Source organism: Clarias gariepinus, chromosome 6, assembly GCF_024256425.1.
Source record: "Clarias gariepinus isolate MV-2021 ecotype Netherlands chromosome 6, CGAR_prim_01v2, whole genome shotgun sequence".
Lineage (NCBI taxonomy): Eukaryota > Metazoa > Chordata > Actinopteri > Siluriformes > Clariidae > Clarias > Clarias gariepinus.
In genome coordinates, this window is record NC_071105.1 from 7,112,243 (window position 1) to 7,133,462 (window position 21,220).

Sequence of the window (21,220 nt, forward strand, 5' to 3'; positions counted from 1 at the left end):
TTAAAACACTCGCAAACCAATTTTTCCATAAAAAATAATGGAAACTTAAATTATTCGTTCCACAGCCCCACAAAATGAGGAATGAGACCCTCCACTCTTCCTCTTCTCGTCTTACAAAGTAACTCTTCCTCTTCTCTTATTTGAGTTTCACACAGATGCACACACACAACGGAAAAACCCTGTTTTTTTTTTTTTTTTCGGGAAAATAAACAAGAAATCTCTCTAATGACACTTAAATTAAAGCACACTAACAATCACTGCTGTAAAGTAAAAAAAAAAAGTGTTTCTGTGTAGAGCAGAGTGTGTGTGTGTGTGTGTGTGTGTGTGTGTGTGTGTGAAGGTGAGAGGAGGATGGGTGTGTGTAAGGGCAAGAGGAAGAGGGGTGTGTGTGAAGGGGCACATTGTCCAATGACGCGCGCACACAAAGTGCATGCTGAAAATGGATCTTTAACCTCTAATGACACTTGCTTTTGCTTTACACGTGAGCATACAAGTATTATAATAAACAGTACACACACGCATACAAACACAAAATAACATTAGTTCTACGTACACACACATGGTCACAGTGTTTTAGTAAACAGTACGCGAATGCACGCATGTTGATTATACCAGTGAAAGACGCACACTAAGACCGACCAGGGGAGATGATCATTTAACACAATTCTGCAGCCCGGGAGAAAAAATTCATTGGCTCAGTTGTGATCACGTGACGCTCGGCGTCAAAACAAGGGGGATTGCATGCTACATGATACTTGTAAACCAAGACTGGTTTGTTTTTTAAGGCAAAATTTATTAAAATTAAAAAAATTTATTAAAATTTATAAAAAATGTTTGCTCGTCTTGTGGAACACTAACAAACTGCATTACTTGCAATCTGAGGTTTCACTGTATAGATACACACTGAAAATGATCTTAGTACATGCTATTCTGGTATGAGTTGAAAGGTCGTAAGCAAGCCTTTACCTTAAGTAAATGTCCCAGAAATTATTAATAACTTCTTAAGCCACAATGAAAAAGTCTTTATTAATAATTAAATTAATAGAATCGCTTTTTTATAATGCATTATTAGCAGATGGTATTTTTTTTTCTTTTCAAATATTTTTACTAAGCAGTTAGAATAGGGCTAGCAGTGTTTCATTTTATAAATTTACTGTATATGACTTTATCTGTTAAAAAGGTTTTTTTATGTCTAGTATTTAATTTAGATTAGCCTTGTTTTTGTTTTTTTCCCCAGATATCAAATTTTGGTAAGATAGAAAATTGTATAAAAATATATTTTGCTCCCTGATCCTCCAACTGGACAAAAACTCCCCCAAAACAAATTCAAACTGGATATAGAGGTTGAAACTTTAATAATAATAATAATAATAATAATAATAATAATAATAAAAAGCCATTGCACTCAGCAAGCAACAAATATTATAAATAAGATAAACTGTTTAAAGTTACAGCATTTTAAATCCTAGGTGATTTGGGTGATTTCTGGAAAAAAAAATACAATTATTAAGATTTATTTATTAAGCAAATAACTCTTGGACTTATTACAGACTTATTGCTGGAGGACGTTTATTCAGGAGTTATTCTTTATTGAGGAATTATAGGTTTGCAACTGCAAAATCTGCGATATCATATTTCGATACCTATTTTACTCTTTGGACTGAATAATGCAATTATTCACAAAATAAATTCTGCTTAAATTTGTGATATTCTCTTTAGATCATTTAACATTAAAAAAGATGTGCATTAAGGTTAGATCTGTTGTACCACTGGGGATGCAAAAGTGCAGGCATATCTTGAAATACTGTATTTGACAGTCAATATCCCATTACAAAATATACTCATAAGGGATGTGTCAATTGCTAGAGCACGTGCAACATCAATCCAAAACCTTGGCATTTAGTGTTTAAGAAAATCCCACTTGGAAGTATTTAATAAAGGGGTAGATCTTTAGTCATCCTGATCAGGAGGTCAGATTTTTAAATAGTGAAAGTTGTTCAAACTAGGGGAAGTTCTTTCCACCTAGGTGTTTCCTCCCTAGCTTCTTCTACTGGAGAGAGGAGAGTATTGATGTATTCATTCCTTCTACTTCAATTAATGATGGATCCAACCAAGCAATGTGCTGGAATGTATATTTGTACTGGTTTATTTTTAGCTTCTAGGTAAGTACAGTACCAGTGTTTAAAATTGGACATGGAAAACCATTAATGGATATGTACAAGGTCTGGCCCAGGATGAAAAATCCAGCATTTTTGGTCAAAGAGGCCCACAATTTCAATTAAGAGCTGGTCTAATAAAAACAGTACAGAGCATCTCAAACAATAAGAGTATCATAGAGAAGAGTTTATTTTGAATGTATTTAATTTTTTAATTTTATCTCTAATTACATTACAATTAGGAGTTACAATGCAGAAATGTACAGCTTATGAAAAGTACAGTAGTATGCTAATCTATGCACTTAGTACCTTTTTTTATATGAATTTAAGAAATATTCAAATACAACAAGCACACTAAGGATAGGCTTTTCATTCCCTTCATTCTAGTCCCGTTATCCTGAAATTACACCTTATCAATTCAACTACTCTTTCGTCCTGCTCCTCCTCATTCTGCCTGTCACTCTGGCCCTCATCACTGATTATTAGGGCATGCCTGCTCTTCACCATGGCTCACCACCTGCTCTTCGTTGAGGTAGACAACGGCAGCAGCCCTTTCATTTATGGCTTAGTGGGAAGGAAAAGTATGTAAACCTTTTGGAAATTCTTGGTTTTCTGCATTAATTTGTCATAAAATATGATCTTGAAGTCAAGAATATTAACAAATATAATGTGCCTAATATAATAATATAATCTGAAAATCTAAAATCTTATCTTTCATGACTATTTTGAGAACAACCATAAAACCTCATAGTGCTAGTGAAAAAAGTTTGTGAATTGTTGAGTTAATGACTAATTGGAAAAAGCTAATTGGAGTCAGGTGTTGGCAAAATGAAGTCTTGTTAAACAAATGAGTTTGGATGTGTGAACTATATCTACCTTGACTGATAAAACCACTTAAACCTTTTAAGTTTGCTCCATGCAAGAAGAATATCATAATGTGAGTCATACCTTGCTGAAAAGAGCTTTCAGAGGATCTACAATCAATAATTTTTTATTTACATAAACATTTACAAAGTGATTTCAAAGATTTTAGAAATGTACCTGTCTGTGGTTGAGCAAATAAAGACACTTTGGGACTGTAGATACTCTACGAAAAAGTGGGCACCCAGTCAAAATAACTCAGTGACTGGTTCACTCCAAGGCGGTGGTGTAGTGGTTAGCACTGTCATCTTGCACCTCCAGGGGCCGGGTTTGATTCCCGACCAGGCTCAATTTCTGTCTGTGTGCATGGGGTTTGCATGTTCTTCCCGTTTTTGTTGGGTATTCGCTGGGTCCTCCGGTTTCCTGCCACAGTCCAAAGGCCTGCAGGTTAGGCTAATTGGCATTCCCAAATTGCCCATAGTGTGTGTGTGTGTGTGTGTGTGTGAGTGAGTGTATGTGTGTGCCCTTTCATGGATTGGCAACCTGTCCAGGGGGTACCCTGCCCGTGCTCTAAGCTTCCTGGGATAGGCTACAGGCCCCCTGTGACCCTGAATACAGGAAAAAGAGGTATAAACAAAGAGTGAGAGAGTGGTTCCTTAATGTACTACTTCTTGAGCCACGGCTTTGCTGTCTTAAAGCTGTCTTGGATCATTGCCATGCTGGAAGACCCATCTCTGACCAAGTTTTAGGTGATTCTTATCCAAAATTTTTGGTCCCATCCCACAAGGCCTAGTAATTCAGTGACTACTCAGAGCCTAGGTCAGGGAGCAGACAAACAGGCTAAACCAACCATATGCAGAAACCTAAATTAAAGAAAATAAGCATGTAGTTTTAAATGAAGCTAGTCCTCCTGGATACAGCTACTGGTAGAGGAGGAGGCGTCGCTGTTTTAGATAATAATAAACTGTCTATCGTACAAAAACACAGACTCAAATTTAATGCATTTGAAGTTCTCTATAGTAAAATAAAAAGTGTAGCTACAAATGCAGTCGGCTCAGTCGATCCCACTAATTATCATTTACAGACCTCCAGGTCTGTACTCTGAATTCCTCTATGAATTTGCAGATTTCCTCTCAAATCTTGTCATCTCTTTGGACAAAGTGTTCATTGCTGTAGACTGTGAATTAAAGTAACTTTGAGAATCCAGAAGATCCTCTGAGAACAGCATTTATGTCCATACTGGATTCAGTAGGGGTAATTCAGTGTGTAGTAGGACCCACTTATAAAGCAGGTCACACTTTAGATTTAATATTATCCTTCGGATTAAGGATAAGAAACATACCCATTCCACAGTCTGAAGTTATCTCAGACCATTGTCTTGTCTTAATTAAAGTGTGTCATAGTAATCATGTACGCATAGTGCCGTGCTACCACATTAAATGTACATTCACATCAAATACAACCAAGAGCTTTATCGATAATCTCCCAGAGTTATCAACTTTGATTGGACCGCCATCTGACTCCACAAAACTCGATCAGGCCACTGAATATTTAGAGTCAACATTTCGTTATACCTTAGATAATGTGGCTCCAGTTAAAAGGAAATGATTAGAGATACTGTAAGAAACTTGCTCCCTGGTACCACACACTTTAAAAAAAACCTTCACGGAAATTAGAACGCAAATGGCATCAAACTAAATTGCTAGTACTTCAAATAGCATGAAAGGAGAGCATCCTAAATTATAAAAAAAAGCTTGCAGTGCTGCTAGATCATTGTATCTCTCCACTCTTATTGAAAATAACAAAAATAATCCTAGATCTTTATTTAATACCAAAGCTAAATAAACTAGAAACAAGTGCACTGCAGAAATCTCCACAACAACAACATACAGTAGTGAGGACTTCATGAACTTTTTCAATAACAAAATCATAAATATTAGACTTTCAGGCTAATAATTAATAAAAAATTCAGGCTTTAAAACCAGACAATTTAAGTTATACAAATAATAAACTGACCGCACGACATCAGAACCTAGAATACTTTACTCCCTTTGAAGAGAGTGAACTAATTTCACTTATCTCTTTTTTTAAATCGTCAACCTGTGTATTAGATCCTATTCCAACACATTTTCTCAAGCAGATAGTACCAGCAATAACAGACCCCTGTTAAAAATAATGAACTTTTCACTCAGCAGTGGGTATGTTCCCAAAGCCTTTAAATTAGCAGTTATTAAACCGCTAATTAAGAAACCTGACCTTGACCCTCGTCAACTGTCCTAATACAGGCCGATATCAAACCTCCCCTTTATCTCTAAGATTCTGTATAAAATAGTTGCACAGCAACTGTGTTCATGTCTACATAGGAATGGCCTAAACAAACTGAATCAGTCAGGATTTAGGCCTCATCACAGCACAGACACAGCACTCGTTAAAGTAGTAAATGACGACCTATTGCCCTCTAATCAGGGTTGTGTCACTATACTTGTGTTACTCGACCTCAGTGCAGCTTTTAACACTATCATAGTATTCTCCTCCACAGATTATAAAATGTAGAAACTAAGGGAACGGAGCTCCCATGGCTCAGATCCTATTGGACTAGGCCCGGTTTCTCGAAAGCTTCTTATCGCTAAGTAGTTCTTAAGTTGTACCTTAACCTCTCTCTCTTAACGTTATGGCGCATTTCTTAAAACGTTTGCACGCTAATTATCTCTTAGCTAAGTCACGCGTTCGTATGGTTGGTCCGGACCAACCTTAACTCACTTGTAGCGTAGTTTCAGCTTAAGACGCTAGTCGCCGCCACTTCGCAGCAGTCTTTATTAATCAGCGGTGTATGCAAGCACAAGAATATTCTGTAGGCCTGTTTAAGTGTTTTATTTTATTTTATATCAAAACTAAAAGAGTGACTTTTAATTAGACGATTTCATAATATGACTAATGCATTAAAAATGGCAATCACTTTTAAAATTAAACAGATGGCAAACAATTTGGCAGTGATACAGCGTGTTGTTGTGCTAAACTGAAGACGGCGGTGTCCGCGGAGCCGAGTGGTTTATGTAAATTTTTCCTTTAGGCAGAACTTCAGCCCTTTTTTATATTTTGCCAGAGGTGGCTATTTAAAAAAATAGTTTCGCCTTCCAAGACAACAGATTATGGAGCTTTTTGACCTGCTCAGTTCCGCACTTGTCAGGCCAATGCGTCGTCCTTCGCAGCCTTGTGAGCCACCTCGAGTGACCGCCTGATGTTCCGCAAAGATCTGCAAGGTCCGCAAGCTTCCGCATGTTACACATGTTCAATTTCATTTTCACGTGGAAAGATGGACACGTAATCACGACACCAAAACTCGAGCTGAATCATGATGAATCGTACCTATGGCCACCACGCATAACCGCAAACTGTACTGTAGGTGAGATAGGGGTATTAAACCTCTACTCTGTCATCTCATCGTATTCATTCCATAAGTGCGCTATATAACCCCAACAACTGAAATGCTTCTCAATGCTTCTGAAGCTGGCGAAGAGTGTTGTCAGCTGTTTGTCAATCAACCATGATTGTATACCCGGTTCGTTTCACTGCCACTACAGGTTACATGTACAGGCGACAGTTGGTGATTTAATTGATATATTTGTCTATTATCACATGCTATTGATAAGTTAACCCATGTCGAAATAAACGTAATTTGAAGAATTTTGTGCAATGTTTAATTTACATAGAGAGTGCTGTCTTTCTAAACGCTGTCATACAAAAGGAGTGAAAAATCAATTTCTGAGCAACCAATGTCAGCTAATTCAGTACCTTTACTGTAAATAGCGCCTTGTAACGTCGGACGTAAGAAGAAGACTCCTAAGGGACAGTTCAGGAAGCACACTTAGTGCAATCACTAAGTAATCACTTTACGTAAGATATATCTTAAGAGTCTTTAGGCTGGTTCTACTGTACTTTTCCACGAAGATGGTTGTTCTCCGAGGACTTGTGACTTCAGTCACTCGATAGTTCAGGACTTGGGTTTCCGTCTACAGTTACAGTCTACCTGAGCCTCCAATAACGAACTGGACTCAATTTAAACTTATACACATCTCCTGTTATACTAAAACAGTATAATGCAAATCAATCCCTGCTATCTGTTTTACCCAAATGAGGAAGGGTTCCCTGTTAAGTCTGGTTCCTTTCAAGTTTTCTTCTTTTTACCATCTCAGGGAATTTTTCCTTGCCACTGTCGCCATCGTCATTGGCTTGCTCATCAGGGGCAGTCTTATCATTTTGATTCATACATGGTTCTATCTCATACAAACTTAAATAATTCTTTTGATTGTGTAAAACTGCTTTGTGAAAATGTCAATTGTTAAAAGTGCTATATAAATAAAATTTAATTGAATTAAATTACTACCATCAAACTTCCTGCCATGTAATGTGTCTAGATACTTTTGGCCACATAGTGTACAGTATATTGGCTACTTACACAAGATTGGAATGAATGTATACAGTATGAATGGAATACTACAAATGTCTGAGCTCAATCTGTATTTGTATAGTTCTAGAAATTATCTAGGCTTAAGTATTTTTAGGACAATTGACAATTATTTGTGTTGCAGAGTCACTCAAACATTATGGAATGCTGGACCACTGCTGTGGAATAGTATTTAAGAAAGCCATCGAAAGCCCAGCTACCGTGAAGTTATTTGCAATCTTTGCTGAATATTGTCAGATGCAGATGACCACTTTGATCTTTTTTTTTTTTTTTTTTTTTTTAAGTCCTGACCAAAGAGGTTTAATTAGATTCGGCATTGGCTTATTTATTAAAACATACATAAATGCAGATATCAAAGCTTCAGTGGAATTCATTAACAAGCACCATGAGTTCTATCAAAGACAGTTTCTACAGTACACATGAAAGTCAACATTCAGGCAAAGAACTCAAACTCATGCAGGCAAGTCTAAAAGTAAAATAAAAACACCTCAGCGTAACAGCAACTTGATAAACAATGAAACAAGTATGTTAAAAGAAACATACACATTGATTTGGACGTTTTATAACAAAGCTGGAGTCTGCCTTAAACTCCCTACAACAGATCACAGTCTACAACAATGGGCAACATGGGCTACGGTTCCCAACACTCCACTACACAGTCGCATTTACACTCACCTGAGTTCTAATCATATAGACCTATTTAGAATCCACTCCGCATAAGCAGACTCTGTTTGGCTCATGCCTGACTTTACCAAGCCAAACAGTACTTGTCTTTTGATATTTTGAACATTTGAACCTATTTTTTTCCTTTTTTGGGGGGGATTTTGACTTTTACCTGTGACAGTCTGCTTCCTCATTGACCAACCTGCCAGCCCATGGTTATGATCCTGTTCTAAATTCAAATTCAAAAGTTTTTATTTGTCACACACACAGCCGTACACCGTATAATATGCAGTGAACTGTTGCATTGAAACAACCGCCCTTGACCTTAAAATTTAAAGAAACGTCGAGTATGAAAAAGGAAATATTAAAATAAGGAATATAAAGTATGAGAAAACAATATGATCATAAAAAAAAAACAGATTTATCAAATTTTACTTTTTGGGTGTATATACTTGTGCTGTTTTAAGTAAATAAACCTTAATCTGCATTTGCATCAGTCTAAGATTCTCACATTTCTGACAAAATACTTGTATATCATTGATACAGCACGTCTGTATGAGTGTTTGATTGAGGTGAATGCTAAACTTCATTTACTCACCTAGGCCTTTTTCACCCTAAGAATGGCGAGACCTTCAGATTGGCCCGTGAAATTATTCCAATGCCCTGATAAATACTGTCAAAAACCTGGCAAATGTTTCTTAGGGATTTTAGTTACCATGCTAATTGTACTTTTCTTATCAGGAAGGACTGTCTGAACAGCAGGAATTTTTCCCTAATCATGAATCTTCTTACCAGCAAGGCTCTACGCTACAGGAGGTGATTCGATACGATGGCACAAGGCGTTGATTTGTTTTGATGGCACAAGGCGTTGATTTGTTTTGATGGCACAAGGCGTTGATTCGATTTTGTCCTATGAGCAGTTCACCATACATTTTTGTCAGGTGTTCAATCATTCTATAGATGGAAGATAGTTGAAAGAAAACTTCCTACAGTACATTAACGCTAGGAAAAGAAACTGATTATGCACCAGAATGAACCAGCATTAAAGGCAGCATTCTGATGAGGCTTAAACCCAGAAATACTCACTGAACTCAAATGCCAGGATGACCAAGCATCATTAGAGTCCTTATAGCATTAATTCATCTTGACAAATCCATCTGAAATCGTCAAACAACCATGGAGACTGACACTGAGTCACTCAAATATGTTATTAGCCAGGCAAAGGATGCGGAAAGGATGTAGGAAACCAGATCAACTCGTAGTAAGCTGTCCATTGTACCCCAAAACCCCATTCCATAAAAAATTGGCAGTGGGACCAACACACCTTATCAGTGCCCCCTTAGTGAGTTCCTTTCACCTTACATCTAATCAATCATACATGTTGGAATTGGGTATCCTCCTTCAGCACTGGAGAGCTTCATGAGCCCATTCTACCCGTGGTGAAGTCTTGAAGCCGTTCTAACCTACTCTGCTTTCTAAGTGCCATTATGTGGAACATACAGTAGATACAGAAATGTAAAAGTGCATATCTTCTTAAGTTACATATTATAACTGACATAAGCAAAATTGTTTTATCTTGTATTCTATGTGCACAATCAAAGGGCACATTCACCTTCCTTTTTGGCCAGCTCAGGCCACTGCCCAAACCGCAATGCCTCTGGTCATAATCCTGTGTCTTTCTTTCTTTCTTTCTTTCTTTCTTTTTTCTTTAGACTTTTAAATCATATCAATTCTCCTTGTGTTCATTGTTTATCTCATTATATTTTATGTTTATTTCTAGCTTCCTATTTTGTGCATAGGACGTTCAGGGCCTTCAAGATGGACTTGCATTACATGTCAAATGGACAGCCATTTGTCATTCATCTGAATGCACTACATATGGTTTCCTCCAAAGTTAAATTATATTTTAATTTAGGAAATTCAGCAAAAATGCTTTCAAAAGGTCAGGGTCTAAGAATATCAACAAGCTAAAATGATGTTATTATACAGTACGTAATCTTGTACAGTAGGGAAAAAAATCACACCAGTCAAGAGATGAGATCAATTCTTCCACCTGGGTACCAGGACTGAGAAGAATCTTAATGAATGGCTCCCTTATAACTTTAGGGAAAATGTAGAAAGCAAGCAGAGCATTTGTTTAAAAAAATGTGGGTCACACAGATAGAGGGATTGGATCGCTCTCACATGTGACCCTTATGATAGTACTTTTTTTTGGGATAACAAACCAAAATTCCCATTTTTCAGATTCGGGACTGAGTGGCAATATCACCATTGCAAGCAGCACAACCATAGATACCACACACACACACACACTTAAATAAATAAATAAATAAATAAATAAAATAATTTGTATTCTCCAAAACACGGCTGGATGTCCCAAATTACAAGGGAACAAAAATATGCCCTGGGAAAAAAAAAACACTAAAGTTAATGAGTTACAGTATAAATAGTCCTTTAGTACCTGTGCAGAACCAATTTACTGTAAAAGTTTACTAGCTCTACTTTAATAGCAAAAATAATGTAGATCAAAACTATTTACCCCTTTAAAAAGGCTGTAAACTTCAATGGGGTTTATAGAGTGAATCCACAAAAAAAAAAAAAATGCTTTTGGCTCACTTCCCACAAACCGCTATCCTGCACTGAATGTTTCAAATATATACATGAAATTTCACAGCCTTCTACTTGAAAGTCTTCTATCTCAAATTTACAGTTCATCTTATATAGGTACAAGAACAAAGTAATGAAGTTGTATTAGAAGTTTATGCTGGATACTTTCTCTGAGCCTGTGATTTGCATTCAGTGGGAGGGACGTCTGCAATAAGTGGCCTAAGCCAGGCCTAATCGATTCACATACATGGCATACGGACTCATGACTTTGTAAACATGTTTAAAAGAAATTAACCATTTTCAAATTTGCCAAAGATTGGCAAATGATGTTCTTTATAAAACTGTTTTACAGAACCTCTTTTCTTAAAAACTATATTAAACTTAACACTAAAACCATTCATCTTGATTTTTAAACCAATATCAAGAAAGAATTTGTATTATTATAATACAATAAATGTTTTGTCTTGGGGCAGTGGTGGCTCAGATGGGTGAGGCCCTGGGTCAGCTGATAAGAAGGTCAGGATTTCAAGCTGCAACACCACCGGGTTTCCATTGTTTGGTTCTTGTATACGACCCTTAACCCATGCCCCATCCAACCCAGCCCAGCCACTGCAGGCAGTGCAGATCCCAAATAACAAAAAAATTGGATAGTTGTGAGAGAAATGGCATCTGACATAAAATCTGTGCCAGATCTTGCTGATAAAATGATCCAATGTGGTGACCCTAGGATAAAAGGGACAAAGCCCAAGAAAAAAAAAATGTTTTGTCCTGTTTCTTTCTCTCTCTCTTTATTTCCAAGACAATTGCACTTTCAATGTTTGTTTCTTATTGGGCTTAGGTGGGCTTATTGTCTGAGTGCCCACAGCATGCATCTCTGGATTGCATTTTTTTTTTAAATCTATTGTCATGTTGCTAATCGCATTATACATGCTGGTCTTTTTTGTCCTTCTGTTTTTCCACATGAAAGCGCCACCCGCACTGTCAGTCATTGTTTCTATCTCTTGCTGGAGCACAAACACCCTTGACTGTTTAGAAATGCAAGCAGGAAGCTGTAGGAGACTGATTTAAACTGCTCTTGCCACAAACACATGTATGAATTTAAATCAATTCTATTACCCTAAATTGGTACAAATTGATTTGCATTTATAGAATGAAAAAGTGTGAAAAATTGACCATGCTCAGTCACAGACATTTATGTATGTAATTCTGATTTCAATTGTGTGCCGTGTCACAGTCACTGTGGATTTAAAACCTATCCTAGAAAACCCATGAACAGGATCGAAATGTTGGGTCACTGTACCCACATGGTTTGTAATATAGGATATACAATACAAATAATATAGGTTTGTAAAAAATAGAAAATACAATACCAATAATTTATGTTACGTGCTAACATATGTTTATTCAACTTTAAATAAGGCTCTGGAGGAAGCATGATGATTGGAATTTGGAGCAATAGGGAAGGTTAATGTGGTCTGATAAGCCCAGGCCCTGTTCCAGATTGATGTCCATAATGGTTATAAAGGAAGAGCATCTTGTATAGTGTCCACTGTGATCTCCGGAATCACGGTCATGATTTGGGGTTGCTTTAATTGGTTATGTCTAGGCTCAGCAATGTTATATGACAATAAAATTTAAGGCAGCTGATTACCTAAATGTACTGAATGACCAGATTGTCTAATTAACTGCGGTCGATTCAATTTTGAATTGATATATTTTTTTTACTTGTGAAGAACAGTTCTGGCAGCATGAGGTGTTCATTCAGCATGGATGTAGTTTCATACATTAATAGGCCACCTCGGAGTTATGACCCTAACCCCATAGACAAATTTTTAAAGAAGACTTTGCAGAACTGTTTGATGCTTCTGACATCAATAGGAAATCTTGGCCAAGATGTCTTTATACTGGGGATAGAAAAACATTTTTGTGTTGTTGCATAAGGTTGAATTTTTTGAGGCTTTTTGTTTGTATGTTAGTTAGTTAGTTAGTTAGTTAGTTTTGGGGTATGCAGTTCATTGCTATTTTAAAATATATGAGTGTTTGTAATTAATAACATGAAAGCAAATAAGCACGTTATTTAAAATTTTTATGGAAATTTTTAATATAATGACACTTAATTGCCACAGTATAATAAACCTAGCATTTAAGTGGCAGCATGAAGTGTTTCTGGCCAGAGTTGAAGAGACCAAATATGGAAAACAGGAAAAGAAGAAGAAGAGCAAGAACAAGAAGTGAGATTTAGAAGGATAGAGGGGCATTTTCATCCAATGTCATGTTTAACATCATCATTTGTTCAGATTTTTCTCTATGTGTCCCTGATGATTTTGCCATAAGGGTCATGAGGAAGAAAACTGATCACTCAGCTGACATAATGTCGATGAAGTATGACAGAATGTGAATAAAGAGAAATATCAGTGAAAACTAAAATGAGAAGAGAAGGAAAATGAGAAAAGGAATAAGTGAAACTAAGTGCAAGCGAATCACAAGGGAATGAAACGAAGAAAAATACCAGAAAATATAATGAAAGAGAAAAAATTATTGCAAAAAAAGAATGCAAGAAATAGAGAGTAAAACATGAGGATTGAGAAAGAGAAACAAAGCTTTGACAAGCAGACCCAGTAGGTTTAGGCTACTAGTGTTAGTGTGCAGGAATGAAGTAGCAGGATTAAAGGTCTGAAATGTTTTCAGCTCTTACCTAAACAAAATATCTCTCAGGCTCCAGGTGAGCAACAGGTTGTACAAATCAATCTATTTCAAAACCAGCACTGCGGTAACTACTACACATAGTAGCCAGTAGCTTGCTGGGATCTGATATGGTGGCAATTTGAGAAGACAGCCATTTATTGACTAAACAGACTTCTGATTAAACAATTATTTGAAAAGGCTGAACAAGGTTGAAGTTGGATTCTTATATACAGTGTGTGTGTGTGTGTGTAATATATATGAGATGGACTTAAAGATCTAAAATTCATTCCAGATACACAATATTATCATTTCTCTCAAACATTCTTCACAAATCAGTCTAAATGTGTGATAGTGAGCACTTCTGCTTTGCTGAGATAATCCATCCCACCTCACAGGTGTGCCACATGAAGATGCTGATCTGACATCATGAGTAGTGCACAGGTGTACCTTATACTGCCCACAATAAAAGGCCACCCTGGAATGTGCAGTTTTGTCTCACAGCAAAATGCCACAAGCATTGAGGGAGCGTGCAATTGGCATGCTGACAGCAGGAATGTCAACCAGATCTGTTGCTCGTGCATTGAATGTTCATTTCTCTACCATAAGCCTCCAACGGTGTTTCAGAGGATTTGGCAGTACATCCAACCGGCCTCACAACTGCAGACCACGTGTAACCACCCCAGCCCAGGACCTCCACATCCAGCAGGTTCACCTCCATTATCGTCTGAGACCAGCCACTCAGCCACTCTTGACCTGACTCCAGCTCGTCGCGGTAACAGACTTGAGTGGGCAAATGCTCACATTCGATGGCGTCTGGCACGTTGGAGAAGTGTTCTCTTCACGGATGAATCTTGGTTTACATTGTTCAGGGCAGATGGCAAACAGCGTGTGTGGCGTCGTGTGGATGAGCGCTTTGCTGATGTTAATGTTGTGGATCGAGTGGCCCATGGTGGTGGTGGGGTTATGGTATGGGCAGGCATCTGTTATGGACGAAGAACACAGGTACATTTTATTGATGGCATTTTGAATGCACAGAGATACCGTGATGAGATCCTGAGGCCCATTGTTGTACCATACATCCATGAACATCACCTCATGTTTTAGCAAGATAATGCACGGCCCCATGAGGCAGAATCTGTACACAGTTCTTGGAAGCTGAAAATGTCCCAGTTCTTGCATGGCCAGCATACTCATCGGACATGTCACCTGTTGAGCATGTTTGGGATGTGCTTGACCGGCGTATACGACAGCGTGTACCAGTTCCCACTAATATCCAACAACTTCGCACAGCCATTGAAGAGGAGTGGACCAACATTCCACAGGCCACAATTGACAATCTGATAAACTCTATGCGAAGAAGATGGGTTGCACTGCATGAGGCAAATGGTGGTCACACCAGATACTGACCGGTTCTGAGTCCCCAGACCCCCAATAAAGCAAAAAACTGCACATTCCAGGGTGGCCTTTTATTGTGGGCAGTATAAGGTACACCTGTGCACTACTCATAATGTCAGATCAGCATCTTGATGTGGCACACCTGTGAGGTGTATATATATATATATATATATATATATATATATATATATATATATATAAAATTATGGCTGGCATATTTTTGCAATATTGAAGTAAACTTATGGACCTTTTATTTGATCTTGCAAACGAGTCTTTATATCAGTGTTTTATTTGCCATTTTAGTAAACAGTCATTCTCGCCACTGTTATTATTAATATTATTATTATTATTATTTTTGCTAGCCAGTTTTCATTGGTCATGAAACATTGCACTAATGGATGGAGTTGCAGGTAAATGTCTTTTTAATTATAACCAGAGTAAAGGTCAACCATTCCTGTATGACATAACTATTTTGAAGCTAGAAACAGGCATGGGTCAGTTGATTTAGTAAACTAATAACTTAGGACTGGAAAAAAAATGCTCAGTAACTCCAGAAAGCTCTCATTAACTGTATTCTGTTTACAGGTGTAATTGGTTGCAGTTATGTGTAATGTGAACTCCGAGGATGTGGAACGCATATTCTGTTGTAGTTCATCTCATGCAGTGTGTGTGCCGTATGTGCAATCACCCTTGCTAATTCTGTCATGCATGACTTAATTTAGGATGAGCATAGAATAAAAGCAATAAGTCATAGGTGACATTTGTTATATGCATTCCAGTCCTGAGTAAAAAGAACAGGATGTTTTAAAGCTGTCATATTTTAAAAGTATGTCTACAGAAGAAGTACAGTACAGATCTATGGTCCTAACATGTTTTGCAATGCAATATTCAGCAACATGTAGTTTTCTTATTTCTTCCTATGCGTCCTTTGTGATTTTGCCATGAGAGTATAAACTGAACTACATATGTCAGAGTGTGTTAAAAGTGGTATGGTATAAGGGAAGCACATAAAAGAAGAAAGGAAAAAGAAAAAATAAGCAAAATTAGAGGAAAATAACATGCAGAAAAAGAAATCTATGTAAAACAAAGATTATGCATGAAAAGCAATGATAAGATAAGATAAGGAAATTATTAAGGAAAAATAAATAAAATAGGAAAGAGGTGTACTTAAATGTACTTGCAGCCAGACTAATGATGAGTATACTTGAAGTTTGCTATTTTGGAACAACTAATTTTGTACTAAATGTATTTAAGTTGTAATTAAATTGTACAAAAGCAATTTTGGAGGGGTTTACAATTATCAGCCCCATGTGTCTACTTAGACTTTGGCTGATTGTGGGGTGGACAGGTGTCTTTATGACAGCTAACAACCTCAAGCAGGTGCTACTAATTTAGAATCATGAGCAGAGTGTAGCTGGACTATTTAAGAGCAAAATAACAGGTCTTTGAGGGTCAGAAATCTGGCCGATAAGCAAGTAATCAAATACTTATTTGACACAGTAATTCACTATTCACTATTTCCGGAATTTTCTTTTTAGATTCTGTCTCTCACAGTGGAAATGCACCTATGCTGAAAATTGTAGACCCCTCCATGATTTCTAAGTAAGAGAACTTGCAAAATCACAGGGTGATCAAATACTTATTGACCTCACTGTAAAGAGTTCTGCACATTAAAAAAAAGTCTCTTGCATAGTTAAAAGTTTATGGTGTGGCTAACATTAGTTAATATTTACATGAAACATTGCAGGCAGTGTATTTACTAATATGAAAAGTTCAGTGTAACTGAGAACTGAATATCATCAAGAATAAATGTAAGACATGTTTGTGTGCACAGAAACATATTGTGGCGTGGGCGGCGGCTGACGACCAGCATGCCTTGCGGCGATGTCAGTGTGTTCACCCTGTTGGGGAAGGGTGTTCGGGGTAGTGGCTTCGGCCCTGTTCGTGTGCGGAGGTGTGTGACGTGTTGAATGTGCTCCGGTTTATTGGATGTGGTTCTCGTGTGAATGTGCTGCTCATGCCATACATGCTGTGTGTAAAATAAAGTACTCCCAGCCATTGCATTGGGCAGCAAGTAAGCTCACTCATCTCTCCAACATCCTTTCCGGCGGTAAAATGCTACAATATTTTTAAATATTACATTAACATATTTACTTGTGTTAATACACATTAGAAAAATAAAATCATGCACAATTTTAACTTCTTAGTATAAGTGGATCATGCATGTTTTTCCTCTCTCACACATCTTTGCAACCAAAAATCAAACCTTAAAATTCAAAAAGATGTATCAGAATGGGTGCAGGCAAATTGGACCCAAAAGCAAGACATAACAGAGGCAAAGGGCAATTTAAAAACTTTTATTTAAGGTTAGGATGGAAAGCAAATGGAGGAGATGCAAGAATGCAAGTTTGCTGACTGGTCACACCCACAGAACTCAATGTTAGGCTTTGGGGAGTCGACTGCATCAGCTAACTAGAGAACGTTATGAGCAGCACAGTATTCCAGTAGACAGGAAAATACTTTTGTTATGGGAGATGAACAGGTTTAGGAAAACTAAATACTGGTTTTTAATCCGGAAGGTTATTAACTTCGTGGATAGACATCAGTGGCAAATAAACGAAGGCTACCACACTTGGGATTAAAGGGAGTTCTTTTATTGGAAAGCCTAAAGGCGTAGTGAAAGCAACCAGGTTTGCTTGTGTTAGTCAGTATGAGGTCAGAGCAGATTCACAAGCAGGAGTAGAGCAGATTTATCAAGAGGGTCACACCAAATTAGTTATCCAAAGTATTTGTGGTCTCGGGCAGGCCAGACACAGAATCAATAGTGCATAGATATAACATGTATGCAGGTCTAATGCATTAAGTCTAATAGAAACATGTAATTGCAGATTATCAAGGCTGTTCAAGTTCAGGTCCTAATGTAAGCATATTTACTAGAAATCCCAGAGAAGGCAGGAGGAATAGCTTCCAGTGCACTTAGTTTGCTAGCCGCAAATCCAAATTTAGAGAGGTCTATTCACTTAGTCTATGTAACCCTACAGGTTGCTCCTGTAATAAAGAGACAGGCAAAAGCAGGACTGGGAAGGTAAGGGAGCAGGCATGGAGGAACTTGCCATCTCACAGGAAATAGATGCAGCTTCCTTTTTATAGTGGAGCTTAGGCAAAATGGCCGACACAGATGCCAAACAAGGTGGCCACTGACCCAGAAGTGTAAATTATGACAGGATCAATGGCTCATGTTCTGGCCATGGAACAGTGAACCATTCTCCAAATGGTTATCCTGTACAATAAGCTTTAGGGAGGATATATTCGTATATATAGTACAGTAAAAATCTAATTGGCTTGTTTAAGCCTTGCCCAATACCAAAATGTAAAAATGACAAAAGGCAGAAAATGTTTCATTTCCTATAATTATTTTTGTTTTTGTTTTTATTTTCATTTGTATACTACATTGGAGACCCATCTAAAAAAGCTATTATACAAGCTGCTACTATACAAGAGGACCTATTATGTAAAATTCTTTCTTTTTCTCTTGGTAGGACTTCACCACCCTAAAGCTCTGGGGTCCCTGGAAAACAACCTGGTAAGCAGATTACCTATATCCAATTGCCCTTAGACGTGAATGAGTACATCAGTGCTTGTGTGCATGGCATTCTGCATGGCCGTCCCATCTAGAGTGTCTTCCCATTTTATACCCAGTGCACCTGTGATAGCCTCTGGATCCACAATGGCCCTGAACAGGATAAACTCAGACTGCTGAGCATGAGGATATTTTATATAAACCTTTAATCAGTGTGTTCTTTTATATAGATTTTTTTTCTCCCATTGGAGTAAATTATACTGTGAGAATTGCACATTTCTGCAATATATGAATAATCTCAGAATACCAGAACACAAAAGTTAGTTCTGCTTAATTTAGAAGTAAACAAATGCATTTATATATGGTTAAAATTGGTCTTATTTTCAATTTACAGACAATACAGAAAACAGATATTTAAAAAGTAAGTTATAGTGGGTTTCCTCCTTAAAGCCCAATGCCAATAAACAGGCAAATCTCAACTGCCTACATAATGTACTGACAGACTGGACTGGGGCTAATGAGTAGCTATTTGTTTTTTTTGTTTTTTTCTACAGTAAACAAACAATGTTAAACTTTTTTATTTTAGTGTACAATACTGTGAAAAAGTTTTGAGCTTCCTGCTTTTTCATATTACATTAAAATAAATTAAATTAAACTATGTAGATTCAATTAAAGAAACTGAAGCAAGTGTTTTACTGCAACAGGTTGCAAAGTACCTAAAGATACAATTTAAAACTTGATTATGTAACAATCTCAGCATCATCCTTATTTCCCCATTTGTCTGTTCCAACCACTCAGGATTCAGCATCACCAATATACAAGTCACCAGCCTGATCATCTGTCATCATCTGCACCTGTTTTTCACTGGTTCATGTCTTAAATTACACGTCATTTTGAATAAATTCTTCATAGTTCACTGTGTGGCTTAGCAAACAAAAAAATATTCTTCTGAAACTGGGCATGTACTGGGACTGTATTAAAAATAAGAGCCAAAAAATTATAAGCCTGAAGATCTATTCCCTAAAACTATATTAATAATACAAGTAATTCTAGGTCTCACCCTCACTCACGTATCGTCTGTACTGCTTTATCCTGTATTCAGCGTAGCAGGGGACCTGGAGCCTATCCCAGGAGATTTGGGGCACAAGGTGGTATACTGTACACCCTGCACAGGGTGCCAATCCATCGCAGGTCTCACACATACACTCACTCACACACTACAGACAATTTGGAAATGTCAATTAGACACTCAAAAGTTGGGCCACCCTCATTTCTTCAAAATTTGTTTTTAAAAACGTATAATTCCAGCACAGTGGTACAGTGCTTAGCACTGTTGCCTTTCATCTCCAGAGTCCAGGTTTAATACCCAGCCTGGTTCAATTTCTGTCTCTGTATCCATGAAGTTTGCATGTTCTTTCTGTGCCTGGTGGGTTTCCCTCTGATACTCTGGTGTTCTCCCACAGTCCAAAGACCTGCAGATTAGGTTAATTGGCATTGCAAATTGCCCATAGTGACCCTAAATGAAGGATAAAGCAGTTTAGACGATGAGTGTATGAGTGAGATTTATTCATAAGGCTTTAAATCAATTTTAAAATGTAACACATTATCCACTGTTTTGACAGTAGCAAGTTTCTGACAAATTATTTTGTGCAAAATAGCTACTGTACATTTGGCAACATTAAAAAGTTTAGGATGAAGATGGGATCCTGAGCAGTAATGGAGTGTGTTTTTTTTAGTGTTGCAGCTAATCTTCGCTTGAGGGCAGGCTCATCAGTAGCAACTGTTATGTGCGAGAAAAACACACACACACACACACACACACACACACACACACACACACACACACACACACACACACACACACACACACTTTGGCCTATCCTTTCTTGCCTTATCTTCTCTGATCTTATTTTTGGCACTCAGTTTGAATCATTTTCTCATTTATTACTCTTATGTTTTTTTTCTGTATATGCTCAGAGGAGATGAATTTGTAAAGCAGCATTTCTGAGTCAGAGGAGCTTTGGGAATATGCCTTGCCTTGTGAATAAAACAGTTCTCCTCTTTGCATGACTCCTAACAGAAAAATCTACACTTCCTTTTCTACAAATCTACAGCACATTGTGTTTTAAGCCATGTTTAATAATACACAGCAAAAAATAAATAAATAAAAATGTGAGGATTAAAGTTCAAACTGAGCAGCTCCCCCTGGAATTTATTTAAATATCACATTAAATGTGTACATCTCTGTAGATGTGACTGCTGCAAAAAAAAAAATCAGGCAACACAAAAAAAAAAAAAAAAAAAAATCATAGCAAGTGAAAATATCCAGATTTTAGTAATTTATCTTGTATCTTTATACATTATATATTAAAACCATATTAAGCATATTAATTTGTCAGGCTTTAAATCAATTTTAAAATTTCGCACATCAAACACAAGCCACTATTTTGTAGCATATTCCAAGTTTCTGATGACAGCAAGATGGTGGCTGATAATCTGTGATCAGGCCTAATGAGTTAGGGTGCCTCATGCCTTCCCTTTACACAATGGAACTGTCCTTGGTGCTGAACGCATGATGTGTGTGCTCATTGTGGTTTAAGCGAAGAGCTGTTTAGTGGTAAGAGGCACTGGGTATGAGTCTTCTGACACAGAATGAATGAATTAATTAAATCTTGTGTATAAAAGGAGATAAATCTGAGTGAAAATAAAATCTCATAATAAAAACATTAATTGACTCATGTTGAAGATATTTTTACTTACCAGGATACCATTTTTTTTTTGCAGCAAAAGTAATGTCACCGCTACAAG